The 19451-nt window shown below is 44.4% G+C and overlaps 1 protein-coding gene and 1 long non-coding RNA gene across 21 annotated transcripts in view; one reads left to right on the top strand and one right to left on the bottom strand.

The window, feature by feature from the left end:
* LOC132678515 (uncharacterized) overlaps positions 1–11556 on the bottom strand; it is a 55166-nt gene extending 43610 nt beyond the window's left edge. The window contains exons 1-3 of one of the 2 annotated variants that reach the window (XR_009609637.3): positions 11505–11556; positions 9697–9808; positions 5939–6017 (exon numbers count right to left, since the gene is read on the bottom strand). This is a non-coding gene — a long non-coding RNA (uncharacterized LOC132678515). Of the gene's footprint in view, positions 1–5658; positions 6018–9696; positions 9809–11504 lie in introns of those variants that run through there. The other variant, XR_009609636.3, reaches the window with a different exon arrangement.
* Positions 11342–19451, top strand: part of MAP4 (microtubule associated protein 4) — a 193562-nt gene continuing 185452 nt past the window's right edge. For 3 of the 19 annotated variants that reach the window (XM_060630913.3, XM_060630912.3, XM_060630911.3), the window contains exon 1: positions 11349–11830. The gene's annotated coding sequence lies outside the window, so the exon portion shown is untranslated. Of the gene's footprint in view, positions 11831–12175; positions 12406–12652; positions 12689–19451 lie in introns of those variants that run through there. The other 16 variants (XM_060630910.3, XM_060630914.3, XM_060630909.3 and 13 more) reach the window with 13 other exon arrangements.

Below are 19451 nucleotides of genomic sequence, written 5' to 3'. Positions count from 1 at the left end.
TCAGAGGGCAGGTCAATAGACAGACTACAGCTTCAAAGGGAAAAGGAAGTCTTTAGGGAGATCAGAGTTTCCAGTGAGCTGGGAATTAGGACAAACTGAATTCTCTTCCCCACTCACTAAAGACTTTTCACCTCTAGGAAGGGCTTGTCTTCACCATTTTTTTCTGTCACAAAAATTGCCCTCATTGTCAACTGGCTAATACAAGCAATAGAAAACCTTGACCACCTGCCCTGCTGTTGTCCCCACTGATGGCTCTATCCCTGCCTTCCTCTAGTCCGGCTGTCAGATGACAAAGCCTTGCACACACACACGTGCACACACACACACACATGCATGTGTGCTTGTCCAGCTCAGTGTCTCCCTATTGTTTACTGAGTCAAAATCAAATGTCCTTGTCTGTCTTTCAAGGCTGTCCCAGCTTGGGCACAGTTCAGCTCATTGGCTTCCTCTCCCGCCACTCTGCCCCCAGAGTCCTCTGCTGCTTTGCAGCTTCTGCAAAGTGCCTTGCATTTTCCTACTGCCCTGTTTTTCCTACTGGTATGCCCTCTTCCCCCTTTCCTCCTTCTGCCTTTAAGATATTTATTTATTTATTTATTATTTATTTTTTAATTGAGTGAGAGAGAGAGAGAGAGAGACAGAGAGACAGAGAGACAGAGAGACAGAGAGAATCTTAAGCAGGCTCCATGCTGACAGTGTGGAGTCAGCTCCCCACTGACTGATGCAGGGCTTGAATCCACGAAACTGAGAGATCATGACCTATGTGGGGCTTGATCCCATGACCCTGGAATCATGACCTGAGCTGAAATAAAGAGCTGGATGCTCAACTGACTGAGACACCCAGGTACCCCTGCCTTTAAAATCTTATCTTTCAGGCTGATTTCCTAAGATTCCTCCTCTAGGAGACTGCCCTTGACCCCTGCTACCATCCATCCCCAGCGGAAACAACTTCTCCATTACACCATTTATCAAAGTCCGACTTGAATTATACAGCCCTGTCTCCTCACTCACAACATTTTATTATGAAACATTTCAAATGTACAGCAAAACTGAAAGAATTTTACAGTTAACACCCATTTCTCTAGCATCTTGTTTCTACTCTTTAACACGTTATCAAGCTTGTTTTTATTACGAATCTATTCATCTTTCCATGCTGCTATCCATCTATTATTAATCCATGTTTTTTGATACAAGTCAAAATAAATCTAGACATCAGTACACTTCTCTCTAAATAATTCTAGATGTAGAGTGCCTGGGTAACTCAGTCGGTTAAGCGTTCAACTCTTTTTATTTATGTATTTATGTATTTATTTATTTATTATTAAATTTTTAAAAATGTTTATTTCTGAGAGAGAGAGCGCGAGAGAGAGAGAGCGAGCATGAGTGGGGGAGGAGCAGAGAGAGGGAGACACAGAATCCAAAGCAGGCTCCAGGCTCTGAGCGCTCAGCATAGAGCCTGATGCAAGGCTTGAACTCACAAACTGCGAGATCATGACCTGAGCTGAAGTCAGACACTTAACCGACTGAGCCACCCAGGCACCCCTCTTTTTTTTCTTTTAATGTTTATTAAACATGAGAGAGAGAGAGAGAGAGAGAAAGAGAGAGAGAGAGAGAGAGAGAGAGAGAGAGAGAGAGAGAGAGAGAGAGAGAAAATGCTAGTGGTGGTGGGGGGATGGGCAGAGAGAGAGAGGGAGATAGAGAATCCAAAGTGGGCTCTGTGCTCACAGCAGAGAGCCTGATGTGGACCTTAAACCCACCAGCTGTGAGATCATGACCTCAACCCTCATCAGACACTTAAACTGTCTGAGCCATCCAGTGACCCCAAACATCCAACTTGTGATCTCAGCTCTGGTCTTGATCTCAAGGTTGTGAATTCAAGCCCCCCACTGAGCTCCATGCTGGGTGTGAAGACAAAAAAAAAAAAAAAAAAAAAAAAAAAAAAATTAAAAAAATAAATACTTCTAGAGGTATACTATTAATCAGAGCTCTTTTTTACAGTTTTTTTTTTTCTATTTTGATGTGAAATCCGTATACAATGAAATACACAAATCTTAAGTGTACATTTGCTGAATTTGGACAAGTGGATACACCTGTGCAATCCACCCCCTATCAACATATGGAACATTATCATCATGCAGAAAGTTTCCCAGCAACCTCCTCCCTGCCTCCACCCTGGGCAACCACTCTTCTGATGGTTTTTCCTGTTTTAGAACTTCATATAAATGAAATCACAGTGTGTACTCTTATGCAAGGCTTCTTCCACTCAGCATATTTTAGACCTGTTACATAAAAGCAGTTGTTTGCTCCTTTTTATTGCTGAGTAGTATTCCATTGTATGGATGTACTATAATTTTTGTTTATCCATTCACCTGTTGATAGATGTTTGGGCTATTTCGTGTTTGGGGCTATTAAGAATGTAGTTGCCATTGTCAACTATAATTAAAAAAAAGAATATTGTTGCAGTGAACATCCTTTTTTTTTTTTAATGTATGCTTACTTTAGAGAGAGAAAGAGCAGGAGCATGAGTAGGGGAGGGACAGAGCGAGGGAGAGAGAGAGAATCTGAAGCGGGCTCCCAGTTCTCAGTGCAAAACCAACGTGGGACTCAAACCCACGAACCGTGAGATCATGACCTGAGCCAAAGTTGGATGCTCAACCGACTGAGCCACCCAGATGCCCCTACTGTGAACATTCTTGAACGAAGCTTTGTGTAGATGTATGTTTTCATTTTCTTGGCTAAATGTGGAATTAAGTTGGTCTTTTTCTTACTCTGGATTGTGAACTTTTTGAGGGCTGATTTATTTAGTCTCTAGCCCCAAGCACAATGCCTTGTTACATGGTAGGTTCTCAGTAGACATTTGTTGAAATGAAACATAATTCAAGCACTACATAATTTTCTTATATTCTATATAATATGCACCTCTCATTTACTATGGGCCCAGTAAGATATGAGCATTATTCCAATCTTCCATTGAGCCTCCGAGGTAGGAATTATCCCATATTACAAGTTAGGAAACAGGCCAGGAGAATCTAGGTGAGGTGTTGGAAGTCACAAAGTAGGTGAGGGGAAGAGACAGGATTTGAAAGTGATACTGTTTGTGTGAAGCATATTCCTCTATGCTGCTTTGCTTCTCTGAAGGTCTCAGCTCCTTTAAGTGGAATCCTTGGAGTGACTGTCCCAGTTGACCCTTTATCTACTCTCAATGACTGGGCAAAGCAGGCTCTTTCCCTTCCCTCTATTCCCATTAGTCACGTGGAACTCCAGAACTCACATACCTTGACAGAGGCCAAAATTGCACCCCTCCGGATGGAAGGCATACAGTTTACCTCAAAATCCTGAGTGTCAACAGATAAATGTGGACAGAGAAGTGGAATGGAAAGACCACCACTATGCAACCAGCACAGTAGAGACTGGTTTAGGCAAGACTCATGAATGGATGTGAAATCTAGGGGATAATTTTGATGAGGAGCAGGATGTAAGCATGTCTTAAAGTGCCTCTCCACAGATTGCTTATTAGTTCCAAGGGGAAAATACAACAACAATACACTGGAAAAATCAGAAAACACCGTAACTTGATGATTGAAATTCATACCACTAGTGAGGGGCAGATGGACACCACATGCCTCCTGATACGATGCCCTGAGGAGGACATGGCATCATATCTACTGTATTCTAGACTGAATCTAACCATGAGAAAACATCAGACACCCAAATTAAGTACATTCTATTTTTTTTTTAATTTTTTAATGTTTATTTATTTATGAGCGTGAGAGAGACAGAGCACGAGTGGGGGAGGGGCAGAGAGAGAGGGAGACACAGATTCCGAAGCAGGCTCCAGGCTCTCAGCTGTCAGCACAGAGCCCGACGCGGGGCTTGAACTCACAAACTGCAAGATCATGACCTGTGCCCAAGTGGGACGCTCAACCCACTGAGCCACCCAGGTGACCCTAAATGAAGTACATTCTAAAAGAGAGAGAGAGTGAGCAAGAGAGAGCACTATATTCTTCAAAAGTGTTAATTTCATAAAACGCACATACATACACATGCACATACATACAAACGCTGTGAAAATGTTCCATATTAATGAAACCTACAGAGACATAGCAACTGAATGTAATATTTAATCCTAGACTGGATCCTGTTTTGGAGGAGAAAAAAATTAGGGACACTACTGAGTCAAGTGACAAAACTGAAATACGGATGGTAGATTGGATCAAACTCCTGAGTCAATTTTAACTTACTGAGTTGATATCTGTATTGTGGTGATAAGATATATATTTATTATTAGAAATGCACACTGAAGTATTCAGGGGTTAAAAGCCATCATGTATGTGATCTACCCTCAAATGGCTCGAAAAATATGTTTTTGTTGTGTGTGTGTAGTACATAGAGCAAATGGGGAAAACGTTGAAAAGAAGTGAATTTTGGTAAAGGGTATATGAGAGTGCTATATACCATTTTTATCCTTGCAGCTTTTCAATGAGTTTGAAATGGTTTCTAAACAGAAAGTTTGGAAAATGCTCTACTGCAAGGTCCCTGGAATCCTAATTCAGTCAGTGAGGACTGTGCTGACAAGAACTCCATGGACATGAGCATCTCTTTTCTAAATATGTTAGTTTGTTCCAACCTGCCAAATGTGTGATCTCAAGCTAAGTGAAAAAGTGCCAAGGACCTACAGTGGGCATCTTCTAAAAGAATCCCTTCATCTTGGTCCCCTCTCAGAACATCTTTCCCACAGCAGGCTCTCACTAGAGGCTTGTTAAATCGGCTGGGTTGCTTTTGGCTTGTGAGTGATGGTGGTGAGCTCTGAATGGGTCTGAGGGCTGGGTCCTGCCTCCTTCTCTCCTATTGATCTGCTGCATGATGTCAATCTCCTTATCCATGGGTGATGGGTTTGGACCAGAGCAGAGGTTGTAAATTGGCAACCTGAGAGCCGCCAGTCCACAGACATTTGTCCTATATGGTATTTAATTTATTATTATTATTTTTTTTAATTTAAGAGAGCGAGAGAGAGACAGAGAGAGAAAGAGAATCCACACTTAGCGAGGAGCCCAATGTGGGGCTCGATTCCACGACCCTGGGATTGTGACCTGAGCTGAAATCAAGAGTTGGACATTCAACCAACTGAGGCACTCAGAAGCCCCTTTTTAATTAATCGATTAATTTTTATGTCCTACATGGTACTTGCTGACATTCAACAGCCAGGACACTGCACATAAAAGTTTGGCTCCATCTTCTCCAACCACACAGGGCCCACATTTCCAGCAACTGGCAGCAACTGATTGGAGTTGGGGCATGTGCCCTGTGCTCTCCACAGTCTCCAACCCACTCTTCTTTTTTCTTCATTAAAAAAATTTTTTTTAATGTTTATTTTATTTTTGAGAGAGAGCATGAGCAAGGGGAGGGGTACAGAGAGAGAGGGAGACACAGAATCTGAAGCAGGCTCCAGGCTCCGAGCTGGCAGCACAGAGCCCACTGTGGGGCTCGCCTCGAGCCCATGAACCGGGAGATGACGACCTGAGCCAAAATCAGAGGCTTAACCGACGGAGCCACCCACGCGCCCCCCAGGCCACTCTTTTATAACTAATCAGCTTTCTTATTTACAGTTTCTGCTTGGTCTTTGGCCTGGAAGCCCTCAAAGGACGTTCCTATCTGATCTCTTTAGGGATTTCACATGATGAACGAGAGGTTGGATGGAGTGAACAGTGAGGTGCAGAAGAATAACAGAACCAAAATGAGAGTTGTGTCAAGTACAGAGGCTTACAAAGGGCCAGACCGTGGTTCCAGACATTGACATAACCACTGGAGTTCCAGATGGGATGGGATGCTTGGAGTCAGAGTTGGGAAGAAATTAGGAGGTCGTATTTAGGACTGAGGGTCAGGACAGAGGATGGAAGAAGAATTGAGGGAAAGCCAGGTTCCTGGGGAGAGTACCAAATACCTGGAACTGAGGGCATCACTGTGTGCAGTCTTGGGGTCACAGCTAAGAGCAGTTATGATTTGTAGCCAGGAAGTGGATCCTAGAGAGAAAAGGGAAAGGGAAGAAAATTTCAAAATCAAGGTACAGTGGCAAGGAATGAAAGGACGTGGTGTTTAGTTCCAGATCTGCCACTTACTAATTGCGTGATCTTGGGCATATCACGCCTCATCCCTGAATCTGTTTCCTCAGCTTCAGAATAGGGATGACAATACAAGCCCTGCCTAACTCAGAGTTATAGAAGGGCTAACCAGCAGTACCAGAGAGCAAAGCACTTAGTAACTGGGGAAGCACTATCCCAAAGTGAGATAAAATCTAGAAGGTGTAATTGAGCCTTAGAATTCTGGAGCTTGAAGCTATTAGAATTGAAAAGAGTTCAGCAAGGTTACTACATATAAAGTTAACATACAAAAAGGAATAGCATTTCTATATACCAGTAATCATTTACAAAATGTGATAGGAAAAAAATAAAATCATTGTGGTACCTAGGAATTAACCTCACAATAGGGTTGTAAGACTTCTACAGAAAAACATAAAACTTTACAATTTTTATTTTTTTTAATATTTATTTATTTTTGAAAGAGGGGGGAAAAGAGTGCAAGCGGGGGAGGGGCAGAGAGAGGGAGACACAGAATCTGGAGCTTTCATTGTCTGCAATGCTCTCATTTAACGAACAGTGAATTTGAGGCCCCAAGAGGAGAAATTACATAGCAAGTTTAGGAGAGAGGGGGGCGCTGTGCTCCATTAGTTTTAGAGTGGAACCCCCTTCTGAGCTCCCTCTGGGAATAGGTGAATAAAACTAAGCAAAGGAAGAGGAAAAAGGGACCTAGTTAGGGGGATTTGTGTAAGGGAAGGCCCCCAAACTGTGTGTTTTATCACATTCGCTCGAAAGGGACAGGTCTTTGTAACTAGTCCTGTGGTTACAGGAACAAGGAAATACTTAGGGAACCTTGAAAGAGGTAGTCTCATTTCGAGGGAAAGGAGGTCCCCCATTGCACATTACGAGGCATGCACAGTGAATGAAATCACAGAAAGTGAGAGGTGAGAAGACCATCTTGTTCTACCTCCTGTGATAGAGATGAGGAACCTGAGGCCCAGAGATGGAAAATGGCTTGCCCAAGGCCATACAGCTTGTTCCTGGAAGAGCTGGGACCGTAACAGGGTTTCTTAACTTGTAATCCAGGGCTTTTACTCCATGTGCCAGTTTGGATTGCGTATCCGGCAAATAAGAGACTGATGGTGGCTTATACCATTGGGGACTTATTGACTAACGATGGCTTTCAGAGATAGGGGTTACTTTCCTCACTTTACAAGAGGTCCAGAGGGGGACAGTCAGATAGGTGTAGCTGCCAGAGGATGCTAAGGACCTAGTCTTCTCCTATCTTGCCACTCTTCACCTTCAGCCCATGACTTTTGTCCTTACCATCGTAAGATGGCTGTATCACCTCTAGGCATTGTGTCTGTATTCCAGGCAGCTGAGTTTGTCTTTTTATAAAGACTTACCTGAAAGCTCTGCTCCATCCAGTGAGGCACATAGCAATCCCAACTGCAAAAGGAGTCAGGATAAGTGTCCAGGCACTAAAGTAGGAGGTGGCAGGGGACTTTTGAGTAGTTAGTATCTAATGTTTGCTGCATCACTATGCTACACCATTTCATCTCTATCTATCTATTAAATATTTTATTTTTATTATCTTTTTGTTTAAAAAAATTTTTTTTGAATATTTATTGATTTTTGATAGAGAGAGAGAGAGAGAGAGAGAGAGAGACAGAGCATGAGAGGGGGAGGGGGAGAGAGAGAGGGAGACACAGACTCCGAAGCAGGCTTCAGGCTCCGAGCTGTCAGCACAGACTTTATTTTATTTTTTTAAAGTAATTTCTACACCCAATGTGGGGCTCAAACTTACAACTCCCAGGATCAAGAGTTGCTGACTGAGCCAGACCGGCACCCCTATGCTACACCATTTTATTTTTAAATTTTTAATGTTTATTTATTTTTGAAAGAGAGAGACACAGTGTGAGCAGGGGAGGGGCAGAGAGAGAGAGGGAGACACAGAATCTGAAGCAGGCTCTAGGCTCGGAGTTGTCAGCACAGAGCCTGACGTGGGGCTCGAACTCACAAACCGTGAGATCATGACTTGGGCTGAAGTTGGACGCTTAACTGACTGAGCCAGCCAGGCACCCCTTTGCTACAGCATCTTAAAGATGAAAGAAGGAGTGGGTGTAACAAACTCCTGCCTGAGAATCAGAAAATAGGTTCAAGTTTGGATTCTACCACTTATTTGTGGGTCTTTGACATGTATCAGTTACCTCACCTGAAAGTGGTTTGGGCTAAATGACCCCAAAAAACCCTTCTGGCTCTTAATTCTATGACTCTATCCTATTCAAATCCTAATCCATGTACTTTTATTTCTCTCTCCCTAGGGAATTCTAACATAAACATTATAAATTATGATAATAATTGGTATGTAAAAATTGCGTATTTATCTGATAAGTGTTTGTACCAGGAAATTTCAGCCAGAGGTTCCTACCTTGAGAGCATCAAGGTATCTCCATAAACGTATTTTCTTCTAAAAGTTGTAAAGTTTTGGGGCACGTGGGTGGCTCAGTCGGTTAAGCACCTGACTTCTGATTTCATCTCAGGTCATGATCTCACGGTTGTGAGATTGAGCCCCATGTCAGGCTCCACGCTGAGCACGGGAGCCTGCTTGGGATTCTCTCTTTCTTTCCCCCCACTTCTCTCTCTGCTCCTCCCAAGAGCACATGCATGTGCGCGGGCCCTCTCTCTCTCTCAAAATAAATAAATAAACATTAAAAAAAAGAAGTTTAGGGGCGCCTGGGTGGCTCAGTCGGTTGAGCGGCCGACTTTGGCTCAGGTCATGATCTCGCGGTCCGTGAGTTCAAGCCCCGTGTCGGGCTCTGTGCTGACAGCTCAGAGCCTGGAGCCTATTTCGGATTCTGTGTCTCCCTCTCTCTGACCCTCCCCCGTTCATGCTCTGTCTCTCTCTGTCTCAAAAATAAATAAACGTTAAAAAAAAAAAATTAAAAAAAAAAAAAAAGAAGTTTATGTTAAATCTGGAGGTGGGGAAACAGAATGAACCTGTACTTTGAGAAAAAAATCTACTAGGGCAGATGCATGTTTACACGAAAATTACCACATATGTGGTGAGTGCTGTGGTAGGCAGAGAATGGGTGCAGGACGAGGTGTATGAACTGGAGAGGGTGGTGCCTAAATTGTGTAACTTGGACTGAAGTAGGTGGGAGGGAGGGCTTGGAAGTAGCTGTGGCAGGAAAGAGAAAAGGGACTGAACCAGAACAGCATCAGTGTTGGTGGAGATGTTTCTGATGCAGAAGGAATATCTGGTAGGCCTGAGGTGGGGAGAAGGGAGGGAATAACTGAGAATGACTTTTGAGTGTCTAGCTTGGGATACATAAAACATGGTGACTTTATCACCTTAAAGAAGGAATGGAAGATTCCAACACTTTTGAATTTTCCCAGCCATCTGACTTCTAAGGAGCTCACAGCTTATTCTATTCTTGAAGCCCCAGGACAGGCATTGGGGCTGGCTACTCCAGGCAGCAGGAAGGATCAGAGTAACTTTTGAAGCTCCCACCTGTGTGTTTTCCTTAAGCATGCACAGTTAAGTGCATGCTTGGACAAAATCTGTGGGCTTTGGTATGAAATAATGCTAATTTCATCAGGACAGGAAACCTATTTTATTTACCTTTTTATAAATACCCCTCACTGTGTGGCCTTTTCTGATGTGCAGATCATCATTCAGTATCTGTTGGATGAATGAATTCAGGCTTGCAATGGTAGTTCCCCTGCTCTGGAGTCTGGGTGTGAAAGAGGGGAAAAGCTTTGAGTTTGGTCCCAGGACACCTGCCTTATTAATTAGTCATTTCAGTTCTCCGTGATTGGCCTAAAGTTCTTTCCAGGGCTCCAAATTCATAGTTCTATACCTTTTCCACTTATCCTTTTATCCTTCATTCCTTCATCTTTGTATAGGCTATAAATACTTCTTTAAAGTCATTCTGAGTAGTACTCTGTAAATGCTTGCTAAGTGCTAGGCACCAAGCTAAGTACTTTATTTATATCAACACATTTGATCTGCCTAACAACCCTAATAAGGTAGGTGTGACTACTATTCATTTTACAGTTAAGGAAACTGAGGTACAGAGAGATTAAAAATCTCCCGCAAGCTCACATAACTTGTAGGTTGCAGTTCCCAGATTTGCACACAGGGACTCAGGGTCCAGAGTCCAAGTTTACCTCACTATGCTACCTCTAGGTCACCGTAACAGGGGCTATGACAGGCTGGTGACTTGCATTATCTCATTTTTTACTAAGGCAATTAAAGCTTAATTTCCCAAAGTTACACACAAAGTAGCAGGGCTGACCTTGAACCAGGGCTTTCAACCAAGTCCAGTGTTCTTTCTGGTAACCAGCCTGCTCTACAGGTTGACTGACTACATGTCCCAGTGCCTGGTTGCCTGAGTTAAAAGCACCACACTTGATTGCTGGCTTGTGGTCATTAAATAAATTACTAAACTTGTATTTGTTTCTCATCTGTAAAATGAGAATGGGAACATTGCTACCAATTATAAAGCATTGTTTTGGCAACTAAATGAGTTTTTGGGTGTCACGTACCTACAAGAGTGCTTGGGACATAATAAGCACTCAAGAGGCGTTAGCTGTCCCTTTTCCTTCTGAACCACTGCTATCCAGCAGAAATATATCGCGAGCCAAATAGGGATTTTAAGTTTAGCGGCCATATTTTAAAAAGCAAACAAACAAACAAACAAACAAAAATTATTTTTAAAAATGCTTATTTGTTTTTGAAAGAGAGGGAGAGAGAGCACAAGCGGGAGAGGGGCAGAGAGGAGACAGAATCCCAAGCTGGCTCTGCGCTCAGCACAGAGCCCCACCTAAGGCTGATCCCCAAATCATTTTCCTGGTATCAAGGCTTGAACAGAAATCAAGAGGAGGCTGAACCGATTGAGCCACTCAGGTGCCCCATGAAATTATTCTAAATGTGTTTTATTTAACCAAATATATCTAAAACTGTAACCAATTTTGTAATCAACTATCCAGTTTATAATCAATATAAAATTATGAGATTTTTATATATGTTTTCTACTAAGTCTCGGAAATTCGGTGTGTATTCTACACCTACAGAACATTTCAACTTGAACCAGCAACGTCACTTGTGGCTGGTGGCAGCGCAGCCCTGGAGAGGCCCCACACCCGCGTCCCTGTCCCCCTATGGTTCCTTCCCGCGACCAGCTGGCCCGCGCCCTAGGCCCCGCCCCGCGCCCCTCCCAGGTTACATCACAGAGCCCGCAGGCCCCGCGGGCGGGGAGACCCGGGCCCGGCCGCGTGTGCCCGGCTGCTCGCATCCTCCCAGTTCCAGGTACCCAAGTTCTGAAAGGAAGCAACGTCCAGCACAGGGCAGCGGCGGCGGTCGGTGTGCCCGTCGGCCGCCCGGGCCCTAGCGGGCGGGAGAGGGGAGTCTGAAGCCCCCATGCGTACCTCGCCCCAACGGCCCTTCGCTCGCGCCGCTACCACTGCGAGGTCGAGGCGGCGGGGCCGGCGCCCATTGGCTTGCCACAGCCCTCCGCCCGCCCCCTCACCGCGCTTATTGGCCGGAGCCGCGGCGCCCGCGGGATAGGCGGTGGCGGCGCCCCGCCCCCGCGCCGGCCCTCAAGAGAGCGACGAGGAAGCGGCCGCCTCCCTGCGCCCCGCCCCACGGGCTTGCTCGGTGGCTCCGGCTCCTCCCGACTTCTCCCGGCTCCTCCCGGCTCCTCCCGGCCCTCTCCCGGCTCCCTCCGGCTTCGGCTCCGACGCGGCGGCGGCGGGTAGGTGCGGCGACAGGCGGGGCCCGATCGGAGGGGCGGCCTCTCCATTCTCCCGGGGGCTGCCCGAGCCGCTCTCTGCGGCTGCCCGGGACCCCGCAAGGCCCGCCCGGGGCGGGGAAGGGCGGTGGCCGCAGGCCTGCGGGACGCGGGGGCGGGAGGGCAGGGGGCCTGAGGGCGTGATCTTTCTAGGCTTCGGGGCGCGATCCCGGGGCCCCTTGGGGCCGAGCGGGCTGAGAGGACCGGCTTCGGGCGTCTGGAGCGTGGGGCTGAGCGGCACGCCTCGGGCTCGGGATGGGGCTGCGTTCGGGGAGCGAGGGTCGGCTGCGGTCTGGGGCCCTGGGTGGGGCTCGGGGACGTAGGAAAACTCAGAGGTCGTTCCGTGAGGCTTTGTGGGGGTCAGTTGAGGTGGAGCTGATGCGAGCTAGAGAGCGTGCCCAGTCCGGGGTTACGGGCGGGGCTGAGGGGCGGTCTGGAGAACCGGGCCCCAGCCTAGGCTCCCTGCGTGCGTCCTCTCCGGCACTGGGCAGACTAAGCGTTGGGTTGGGGGACTAAGTGTGTGGCTGCGAGACGGCGAAGTAAGTATGGGGATGGGAGGATTGGGACGGGGACCGGGAGGGGGCAGTTGGAAACGTTACCCCGAACCGAGATGGTGGTTTAGCACTTGGACCAGGTTCTCCGCTGGTGTGTTGCCTGAACTCTTTTTTGGTGAAATTACCCCGTGGGGGAACGTTGGGGTTTTTGCTTCCACCCAGGAACGTGTAAATTAAATGCATTTATTTCTTTTCGGAGGAGGCAGTGATTACGCCTCGTTTTGTGTTTTAGGACCCAAACCTGGGGTGAAACGTGCTTCTCGGGAAGGTTAGTGTTACCCAGCTTTCTTCTGGAAACCCCCTTTCTCCTTTCCCTCCTCTGGTTCGGTTACAGTATTGCTCCCTAGGGCCTCTCGATTCCCTCTCCCTGGCTGCATAGCATTGCAGTGTTTCGTGTGTGTGTGTGTGTGTGTGTGTGTGTGTGTGTGTGTGTGTGTGTCTCCCGCCCGTTTCCCTGCTGCTGAGCTTTTGGCAACTGCCACTGCGCTTTCCCAGGGATGGTTGTGGCATTGCATCAGGGGATATTTGTGCTTGTAATTTGCTCACTCAGCCCAGGAAGAGGGAGAATAGTATGCTGCAGAGATTGGGGGGGGGGGGGGTGCCGTCAGCTCGGCTGGGTAGGCAGAGAAATGGGTGTGGTGAGGGAATACAGCTGCTCTAGGCCTATAGGGTAACACTGCCCAGTCATCAGCTCAAAGAGATTCAAAGAGCAGCAGCAACAGCTATTTTTATAAATCAGTCCTGAATCCAAGCTGAGCACATGGATTTAGAGTGAACAGTTGTCATGCTCTAACTATTACCGGCTGGGTGTTTGGTAGACAACATTGGAGTTGCTAAGCGAGAACTGTACAGGGCAGCCGGTACTTGAAACTTTTTAACTTTGCTCTTCTCACACCTCTCTGGGATGGCACATCTCCCCCCCCCCCCCCCCCCCCCCCAGTGTCTTTCAAAACTTGAAGTGGTTTGATGGTTCAGGCTACTTTTCAAATGAAATGTTTCTCTATCATTGGTAGTCTTCCTCTCACGTTTGGCTTAAAAATAATAAAGCTGTCACCTTTTGAGCACTTGCTATCTTCCGGGCACTAGTAGGTATTTATTTACAGATGGGGAAATTGAGACTGACAGGAATAAGGAGTCACACAGATAGTTAAGTATCAGAAGTGGCATCCATATCAAGGTCTCTCTGACCCTCTCTGCCCTCCCCTCCCCCCAGTAGTTCAGAAACTTGAAATTTTTGATTCACACTGGGGTGACTCAAGTGCTTGAGAATTTATTCATGCAAAGTAATCTCGCTAGAGACTGATAAACCAGATACCAGTTTATTTACATGGAAAGTATAAAGTGCCATGTACACAATTGGAATTAATTATCCACTGGCACCTCCTTTGTTTCTGGGCAGCCAAATCAGTAATAAAAAGGCAGTTGATTATAGAATGGGAACTAAGGGCCCTGGATGTTTTTAGGCGGATTTTTTTTTTTTAACGTTTATTTATTTTTGAGACAGAGAGAGACAGAGCATGAATGGGGGAGGGTCAGAGAGGGGAAGACACAGAATCTGAAACAGGCTCCAGGCTCTGAGCTGTCAGCACAGAGCCCGACGCGGGGCTCGAACTCACAGACCGCGAGATCATGACCTGAGCCGAAGTCGGCCGCTTAACCGACTGAGCCACCCAGACACCCCTTTAGGCGGATGTTTTAATCAAGTTACTGAAACCTAGTGAGTCTTCCTTCTTCTCCCAATTGTATGAACACATATATTGATGTTTGACAATGCTGGGAAGATTCTAAAAACATTTTCCCACTTTGTCTCAGTTGTGTGTGTGTGTGTGTGTGTGTGTGTGCGTGTGTGTGTGTGTGTGTAAGTTATTCTCTTCATATATCTGTCATCTCAGCATATATTTATCTGTGTTAAAATTCTCAAAATTACAAATAACCTTACATTACATGTTAACATCATTTTCCATTGTTTGCTTGACAGTGAAGGAAGCACCTGGATTTTATTATGTCTAGGTGGCTTAGGTCTATCTTTACTTTTTGTTTTTTTGAGGGTATGAAAACTTTTTAAATTACATACTCTGGCTTTCAGGGGAGAGTAGGACAGGTTTCCCAAGCTTGCTTGAAATGATTTGAGAGCTGGGAGAGATACTGCCTTGTGATATTTATTTCAGTTACGGATTGGGGGTCTGTATGGAAGTACGTGTTCCCCTGTGTGAAGGGGGACTTGTGTGGTTTGAATCTCTTTCTTACATCAGGTTAGGTAGGTTAGCTTTAGTCAGAGAGACTGAGTTCTTTTTGATTTCAGTGTCTTGTTCTTTTTCCCAATTTTGTTTTTGAATTTGGTGATCCGTCTTTTATCTCTTTAAATTTGTGAGGTTGACACTTCAAATTTAGGCATTGCTTTTCTCCATTGTCCTCGTCCTCTTTCTCCTTCTCTTCCTTCTTCTCCTCCTCTTCTTTCCCCCCCTTTTTTATTATTATTATTTTAAGTAATCTCTGCCCCCAACATGGGGCTCAAACTCATGACTCTGAGATCAAGAGTCATGTATATGCTCCACTGACTGAACCAACCAGGCACCCCCTTCTTCTTTTTTATTTTTATTATTTTTCTTGTTTTTTTTTGTTTTTTGTTTTTTAATTTTTTTTTAATGTTTATTTTTGAGACAGAGAGAGACAGAGCATGAATGGGGGAGGGGCAGAGAGAGAGGGAGACACAGAATCGGAAGCAGGCTCCAGGCTCTGAGCCATCAGCCCAGAGCCTGACGCGGGGCTCGAACTCACGAACCGTGAGATCGTGACCTGAGCTGAAGTCGGACGCTCAACCGACTGAGCCACCCAGGCGCCCCTATTTTTATTATTTTTTAAAAAATGTTTGTTTATATTTGAGAGAGAGGGAGAGAGAGAGAGAGAGCCAGTGCTAGCGGGTGAGGGGCAGAGAGAGAGGGAGACACAGAATCTGAAACAGGCTCCAGGCTCTGAGCTGTCAGCACAGAGCCCAGTGCAGGGATCATGACCTGAGCCAAAGTCAGACATTTAACTGAATGGGCCACCCAGGCACCCTTCCTTCTTTTTTTTAAATATTAAGCATGGTTAGTTGATGTGCAGGTTTTATGTTTCCTTAAAATGTAAGAAAATCTTGAGAAGCATTTTGACCCATGGAAGTCATCTTGGTGGTTCATTTTATTTGGTCCATTTGAGAAGGAAACTGAGGCAGGCCTGAGTGGCTCAGTGGATTAAGTGTTGACTGTTGATTTCAGCTCAGGTCATTTCATGGTTCTTGGGATTAAGCCCCGCATCAGGCTCTGTGATGACAGCATGGGGGCCTGTTTGGGATTCTCTCTCCCCTTCTCTCTGTTCCTCTGCTGCTCACATAGCATGCACACTCTTTCTCTCTCAAAACTTAAACATTAAAAAAAATAAGAAAATATTTTATTTTGAGTAACTTTGTTTACAGAAGAGTTGTAAAGATAGTACAAAACTTCATCTAGCTTTCCTTAATGTTAACATTTTATGTAACCATGATACATTTATCAAAATTAAGAAACCAATATTAGTTGGGGTGCTTGGGTGGCTCATTTGGTTAAGGGTCTGACTCTTGACTTCGGCTCAGGTCATGATCTCATGGTTCATGAGTTTGAGCCCTGCCTCGGCCTCTGCACTGACAGCCTGCTTGGGATTTTGTCTCTCTCTCTCTCTCTCTCTCTCTCTCTCTGCCCCTCCCCCAGTTGCTCTCTATTTCTCTTTCAAAATAAATAAAATAAAAATAAACTTAAAAAAGAGAAATGAGTATTAGTTCCATATTATGAAGTAAATTATAGGCTTTTCTCTCATTTCCCTAGTTTTTCCAGAGTGATGCTCTTTTTCTATTATAGGATCTGATCCAGGATACCACATTGTATTTAGATATCTTATTTCCCTAGTTTCTGACAATCTGTGACAGTTTCTTAGCTTCTCCTTGACACCTTTGAAGAGTAGCAGTTATTTGTAGAATGTTCCTGAATTGGGTTTTCTGGTATTTTCTCATGATTAGCCTGGAGTTGTGCATTTTGGGGAAGAATACCAGAGGTGGTATGCCCTTCTTGTCACATCATATTGCATATCAGGGGATATCTGATATCAATGTGACTTATTACTGATGTTAACCTGATAATTTGATTAAGGTAGTATCTTCTTGGTTTCACTAAAGTGACTGTTTTTCCATTTCCTTACTTTATTTGTTAGAAGCTAGAAATGAGTCATCAAGTCAAGCCCATTTCTGGGGGAAGGAAATGAAGCTCTACCTCTTGAAGGAATGAGTGTCAAAGAATTTGTGTCTGAGTTCAAATCACCCACAGTGATTCATAACTATTTGCGGGGAGGTTCGGTGAGGCTATACAAAGATCTGAGTTTCATCCACTAATTTTAGCATTCATTAGTGAAATTTGCCTGCGGCAGCAATTAGTGTATAATTGTAGTGGTGACTTTCTATTTCCCTCATTCCTTCTACATTTATTATTTGGAATTCTTCTGTAAGAAAGATTGTACACTCCCATCTACCCCTGCCCCTGGTTTATTTCGTTACTCATTTATATCAGTATGGATTCACGAATATTTATTTTTTTCTTTGGGTTGTAATACTGTACGTCGTTGCTCACATTCTTCTGCCTTTGGCCATTTGACACTTAGGTGTTTTTGATGTGTTCTCTTTTCATTTTTTTGGAGCACTTTTTACTTCCTGATGCTGCAAGGTGCTCCAGTCTTGTATTTCCCTGCCCCAGCCCTAGAATCAGCCATTTCTCCAAGGAGCCCTGGTTTCTTTTATTGGAAGAAAATATTTAGAAACCAGGATCTGGTTTCTAAATGAACTAGGTGTGCTCGCTAATACTGAGCTGTCACTGCTTCTAGGCCATCCTAGAGGGCAGAGCTAGGAAATACATGTGTGTGTACTGGCCCAGGTGTACATACATATTTGTGTTTATTTCCATATCTGTCTGGATATGAATGTGAACATGCACTCATACTGGTCTCTCTGACTCTAGTCCAGTACCACAGGTTTATTCCAGCATTCCTCTCCTTGCCTCTTTGTAACTTCTTTCTCTGACAGTGAGAAACTTGGCTCTTGTTATTTATAATAGATTTATTTAACTATTCAGCCTTAGTGTATGTGTAAAGTAGGAAAATGCAGTTTTCGTTATCACATAAAGTAAATTTCCCAAGTATTTTGCAATTGTTAACTAATTCAAATTATACTCCTGTAATATTGGTATTTTAAATTATTGTTTTTTAGCTTAAGTGGAGAGGTGATGTCATTTGCCCTTGGCCAAACAGGAAGTGAGTGACGGCAGCTGGAATTGATGACCTAGTCTCACTCCTAGTGCTATGCTTGATCCCATGCAAAGCAGACTCTTCCTATCACGTATCTTAACTACAGGTCCTCCTTTATCCCTTCTTGGTGGGATTGCTCCTTTTAATTAAAGAAGTTCCTGGTTTTTAGATTTTTTTTTTTTTAACTTTTGACAATGTTGACAGCAAGTATAATTCCTTTTCTGGAATTATTTTGTCTCACTTAAGTTTTTTCCAGACTAAACAGTTTTTTCCCCTAGCCACCTCTTATGAAATGTGCTTTCTAAACCTTTTATTATGTTGGGCATCGACTTGTGGACATGCTACAGATCGTATGGTCTGATCCAGGTATTGTGTTAAGCCCTAGAAATGAAGTGATTAAGGAATTCAGAATGATCCCTTCCCTTGGGGAGCTTACCACTTTTTCGTCATTGGTGCCTTAAAATAATTTTTTTCAGGGCATCTGAGTGGCTCAGTTGGTTAAGCATTGGACTTTGATTTTGGCTCAGGTCGTGATCGCACAGTTTGTGGGATTGAGCCCCACATCACGCTCTGTGCTCACAGCACGGAGCCTGCTTGGGATTCTCTCTCTCTCCCTCTTTCTCTCTGCCCCCTCCCCCACTTGCACTCTCTCTTTCTCAAAATAAGTAAACGTTAAAAAAAACGTTAAAAAAAATAAGTAAAATAATTGTTTTCTTTCTTTCAATATCCACTTTTCAGTGTTAGCTTATACTTGTTTGTCAGTAAGCTCACCTCTAGGTCTTTTTCTCTAGAGCTGTGTTAACCCAAATCTTCATTCATTTCTTTTTTTAATTTTTAAAAAATGTTTATTTTTTTAATTCTTTTTAATGTTTATTTGTTTTTGAGACAGAGAGAGACAGAGCATGAACGGGGGAGGGTCAGAGAGAGAGGGAGACACAGAATCTGAAACAGACTCCAGGCTCTGAGCTGTCAGCACAGAGCCTGACGCAGGGGTTGAACTCATGGACCGCAAGATCATGACCTGAGCCGAAGTCGGACACTTACCAACTGAGCCACCCAGGCGCCCCTAAAAAATGTTTATTTTTGAGAGAGAGACAGAGTGTGAGCGGGGAAGGGGCAGAGAGAGGGAGACAAAGATCTGAAGCAGGCTCCAGGTTCTGAGCTCTCAGCACAGAGCCCGACGCAGGGCTCGAACTCACCAGCCACAAAATCATGACCTCAGCTGAAGTGGGATGCTTAACCAACAGGCACAAATCTTCATTCTTGATTGGTTGGCTTTCTGATTCTGTGTTGGACTTTTTTACACCTATTTTCTTTCTGTAAGTCCAATTTCTGTTGTTCCAAAGGAGACTTTTTGAATCCTGATTCTGTTATCCTGTGCCTTTGTTACCCTTCCTATATCTGTAATTTTGATATGTTCTTTCTATATTTTGATTTGAATAGGTTAAGAAAATGTTCACCTAGAGAGTGCCATGATCAGTTCCTAGTAGTATGTAATTAGAGACAAAACTTAACTTTATTTTCTCCTTGCTTCTGACTTTTATTACTTAAGTGTTTTCAAAGGTTTTGGTTCTCAGTTTCTACTCTAGTTTGTGTGCAAAATAATAATTAAAATATTTCACATCTTAAACTCTGAAGTCACAGCTAGTTATTTCTAATGGTAGTTATTGATTATTGATTGAAGTTAGGCTATATGATTGCTTATTATCACAAAGTATAGGTTCTGACTT

The sequence above is a fragment of the Panthera onca genome, chromosome A2, assembly GCF_046562875.1.
Source record: "Panthera onca isolate mPanOnc1 chromosome A2, mPanOnc1 haplotype 2, whole genome shotgun sequence".
In the NCBI taxonomy this organism is placed as follows: Eukaryota; Metazoa; Chordata; class Mammalia; order Carnivora; family Felidae; genus Panthera; species Panthera onca.
The sequence above is the reverse complement of the archived record's forward strand: the minus strand, read 5'-3'. Positions and strand labels throughout refer to the sequence as shown.